At 44.7% G+C, this 5,000-nt stretch overlaps 1 long non-coding RNA gene across 2 annotated transcripts in view; it reads left to right on the top strand.

Moving 5' to 3' along the window:
• LOC121694406 overlaps nt 1-5,000 on the top strand; it is a 58,657-nt gene continuing 53,657 nt past the window's right edge. For both annotated transcript variants that reach the window (XR_006025745.1, XR_006025746.1), the window contains exon 1: nt 1-83. This is a non-coding gene — a long non-coding RNA (uncharacterized LOC121694406). The remainder of the gene's footprint in view (nt 84-5,000) is intronic.

The raw sequence follows: 5,000 nt of genomic DNA on the forward strand, positions 1-5,000 counted from the left end.
AGCCCGGCTGGCAAAGGAGAAGGCAGAGCGCGAGAAGCAGGAGCGGCAGCAGAAGAAGAAGCAGCTGATTGACATGAACAAAGGTATCTCTCTCTCTCTCTCTCTCTCTCTCTCTCTCTCTCTCTCTCTCACTCACTCACTCACTCACTCACTCACTCTCTCTCTCTCCCCCTCTCTCTCTCCCCTCTCTCTCTCATTCACTCTCTCACCTCTTTCACTCACTTACTCACTCTCTCTCTCACTCATTCACTCTCTCTCACTCTCTCTTTTTCACTCACTCTCACTTTCTTTCTCCCTCGCTCTTTCTCCCTCCCATTTCCACTCCATCTCTCCCTTGCTCTCTCTCTCTCTCTCTCTCTCTCTCTCCTCATCTCTCTCCTCTCTCTCTCTCTCTCTCCTCTCTCTCTCTCCTCTCCTCTCTCCTCTCTCTCTCTCTCTCCTGCTGTTCTAGCTGGGTGTGGAGGTGATAAGAGGTGGGGAGGGGTTTCTGGGAGGAATGCTATTTCACAGCGAGATGAGCAGTGCACCACAGGCTGTGTATCAATGCTGGAAATTTTTAAAAATATATATATTTTCCCCCTTCACAAACACCTACAAAGGGACACACACACACACACACACACACACACACACACACACACACACACATACGCATTCTCACATAACACACACACACACACACACAACACGCACGCACACACACACACACACACGCACACACACATACACATTCTCACATACACAACACACACACACGCACACACACATACTGTACGCATTCTCACATACACATACACTTACACACTCTGCTACACCAGCTGGAAGACACCCTATTTTTCCAAATGTTTACAACAAGGACCCTTATCTGGTCCCCAAAGCAGTTAAGTACACTAAAGTCAGACAGCAGTAACCGTCTAATGAATATCATTAGCCTCAATAGCAATTGCCTTTATTTATTAATATAAGGGCAGTATCACTGCTGTGATTAATGGCGACATGTTATAGTATGTCAAATTAGCAGTGTGACAATGAATACATTTGCCTTTGTGTTATTTGCTTGGTGTATTTATTTATTGGCTTGCGTGCTTATTTATTTAATTCGCTATAGCAGTCCATCTGATGAGGGTTAGCTGCGTTAGCGAGGGTGTGCATTAGCTGTCAGTCACAATTTGGGGGTGGGGTGTGCTTTGGGGTCATTGGCTCATTTCTGGGGGAGCCTGTCGTCACTAACACCCGTCGGTCTCACAAGCCTGTGAATGTAGATTAGGTGTGCTGGTAGGCATGGCGGGTTCCAGGGGTCTTTGTAGAGCCGAGAGCGATAACGGGCTGGCAGCCTCCGCCAAGAGCCACGTGCAACGACGAGCCCTCCTCGTGGGCTCTCCTGCGGCTCCACTAAACAACCACTCGCTCTCCAGGTGGCAGCGCTCCCGGGGCGTTTCGGCATCCCTTGCCCTTTTCTTAAGTCGCACTTGATTTTTTGATGCAGGGAAATGATGTTGTTTGATACATTAAGCTCTTTCGTTTGAATTAAATACCTTTGACGGGGAAAATTCTGTCACCCCTGTCGAGTCAGAGTGCATTCGCAATGGCTGTAGCTGAACACTGTTATTTTTGTGTGAAAAGTGCCCACTATTTTTTTTTATCTTTGTAGAATACATTCAGTAGACTGATGGTGGGGCTTCAAAAAGCCTTGATCTCTTTCTCACACACACACACACATAATATGTGTATATATATATACACATACTCATCTTGGAGAGAGCTGTCTGCCTTCGGCCAGATTCAGCCAGTGTGGTCTTTTTGCTCTCTTTGACTTATACATAGAGATAGCTTCTCCTTGTTACAGCCAACCAGGCTGAAATGTCACAGCGAGCAGAGGACATTTCTACAGCTCTGCAGTCGCAGGGGTGACAAGACGCTGTTTCACCAAGCAACACTTCTCCAAGATAATTAATGTGTGCGGTTTTCCTCAAGTTGAGATGTCTTTGTCTCAGCTCCAGTAATCCAGAATGTCTAGCAAAACACACACACACACACACACACACACACACACACTCTCACACAGCATGGGGAGACAGCATAACGAGGCAGGCAAGAGATGTTTTGTGTGAGCCACATGTTCTGAAGTGCATGTTATGTCTCCTTCTGAGGCCGTAATAAGTTACTCATAAATAAAACATAGCGCCACCTTGGACAGGTAGCCTGGAGCCCTGCACTTATTAGTGTTGCCTCCGAGCTCGCTCTGCTGTCGGGTGTCCCTTCACACCACCGGCTCATCTTGATCCTAAAAGATTTGGATTCCTGGCTTGTAGCTTCACTTGAAGTCAAATGCCTCTTTAGTAAGCCGTGTTAAAGGGAAGCCACCTAATGATTTATCGCAGGGGGAACAAGTATTTTATTATTATCATTTTATTTTTCTCTTTTCAATGAGATTCACTTTGGTAATCTCTCCTAAATAAGATTCACCATCAGACCCACGAGGATAGCTGTATTCTGGCTTACTTTGTGCGGCAACTCCATTGGCACGCAGCACAGGTAGGCCACTGAAGAATGCTCCAAAGCTCAGGTGGCTCTGACTGGAGTATGCTGCTCCGATTGTATCAGTGTAGGCCATCGTGCCTTGCTATGATGCACAGCCTCCAGGAGGGAGCACGGAGACTATGGCGCTGTTCTTGTCCTCCCCCCGCTTGTGTGGGGCTGCTGCCTTTTCTTTTCCACACGCCTCTCCTTCGGCCTTTTGTGTGCAAGAAAAGTTGTCAGCATGTCAAGATTTGTTTCTCCTCTCACTATCTCTTTCTTTATCTCTCTCTCTCTCTCTCTCTCTCTCTCTCTCTCTCTCTCTCTCTCCCTCTCTCTCCCTTTCTCTTTCTTTCTTTCTACACATGATTGCCATCCTCCCTTTTCAAATGACAGCCTTGGCCAAGGCTGGGGTGGGGAAAAAAGAAAAAGGAGAGGAAACCTTGTTTCTTTCAGCTGCATGTCTGCCTGCATGTTGTGTGTTGTTGAGCTGTGTGTGGCAAGGTGAAATATTCTATCATGCGCAATATCCTGATGGTTTTTAGTAGACAGTGGAAGAACATTGTTTTCTTATGGGTAAGACTATGTAGAAAATAAACACAACTTTCATCTTTTTAATATTAGACTAGTACGAAGAATAGTAGCAAACTATTATAGATTATAAACAATTGTAGATAAAGAAATGTTGTATTAGAGCCAAAATTTGATGAGATGCTGGTCTGGTATAACAAAATAAAAAGGCCTAAGGTTTATTTCTGGAGTCAATTCTGCAGAATTCTTGATTTTTTGTTTTTATTATTTTCCTGGGGTTTAAGAAGATCAGTACCATATGATCCCGTTCAGAATCACTGCATTGTAATTCATGAGGAGTCATATGCATAACAAAAGCACTGTTTTGTTATTCACTGTGGACTTTATACCGTTCAGCAGCCACTGGCTTCTGTCTGACCACGTTTTTTTCCCTCTCTTTTTTTGGGTGTGTTGGGGGCAGTTCTTTTCTTCACTACTGTGCTGGTGCAGTGACCATTTGACAGATAATGGGGTGCCTAATGCAGTTCCAACGGGCTATTTTGGAGGACGTTTTTTTTTTTTTTGTTCAGTCATTTCCCAAATTGAGAACTAATCCTCTTCACATGTAAATGATTAACAATGACATGCATATTTAATGATAATATAATTCATTAAGGGTAAAGAGCATGGTGTTGCAGTGGGGGGGCAACGCGGCCACATAGGCATTTTATTTAGGGGGTGGGGGGAATCCAAGCAGAAACGGAAGTTGCCGTAGAGCAGTGATGTGACTCAAACTTTGGAATGTGCCTTTCAGCTGGAGCAAGGACTATAGTTTGCTTTGTGATGGATGTATGGGTCTAAATCAGTTTTCCTTGTGAGCATTAGAAACACTAATATGGGAATTGCTTATGAAATTATTACCCCCCACCCCTTCCATTTGTTTTAATTTGTTCTAAGTGGATTTCCATATTCTCTTAGACTGACCAGATGTTCAGCATTCGCCAAATTGCTTTAGCCCACAGAAAGTAAATGGAAACTGCTGTAAAATAGGCCTAAATTCCACGTAATCCTTCTGTCTCTAATAGGAAAAGATGTTTCATCCCAGCTGGGCATTTATCGAGTCTGCAAATATGAAACATTGTGGCCCACAGAGTGTAGTGTGGATGAAGAGAGGACTGCACCGCCCAGGCTTACTGGTGGGCCTCTCCGACGCAGACACAAGAACTGGGCCGCTAGAACTGCCGCGTTTGTGTGTGTGTGTGTGTGTGTGTGTGTGGAGGGGCGGGGTCTTCACCAGGGGTCACGAGCGGTGGTCTCGGCAAGTGTCCGTGCCCACACGTTTGACAGCGGCCGCAGTCAAGTCCACTTACATTCCAACAGGCCCCGGGAGCATGCGCAGCTGCTTTGAGCCCGATGAGACTTGGCACGTGGGGACGAACTGGGACATGTAAACAAAAAAACAGAAGAGAAAAAAAAAACAGAAAAAAGAATGTCCCTTGACCATGTTTAGAGAATCAATTTTTGGAAAATGTATTCTTAGTAAAGCTGAGTGTATAGAGGGAATAAGAAATCTTCATTTATCCACGAACAAGGCTACTCGCATTAAAAAGAAAAGCATATTTATATGACTGTCATTTGGAGATTTGATGCTTAAGAATCAAAGCAGTTTACAATGCCTTCAAACCAGTCCCCCCACCAGTTACATCCTTTGTGTCCTACAACTCTTTTCTCATTAGACACTATACTGTTATATCCCTAACTGTAGATCCACTCTAAACACAAATACTACAATAGACAAAAGTGGTTGATCATGTTAAATGAAATGCTGGGGAAATGAAGTGGCGGGTAAACATATTTCCAGGCTGTTTATTCCAAGAGATGATGGCGGGACACACAGCAATTCTCTCTAATTGCATTCCTGCCTCTCAGTGGGAACATTGAAGTCCTTCAGAAAGGGTTTATGCTATGTTGCG

This window comes from Alosa sapidissima, chromosome 20, assembly GCF_018492685.1.
Source record: "Alosa sapidissima isolate fAloSap1 chromosome 20, fAloSap1.pri, whole genome shotgun sequence".
NCBI classification, from domain to species: Eukaryota; Metazoa; Chordata; class Actinopteri; order Clupeiformes; family Clupeidae; genus Alosa; species Alosa sapidissima.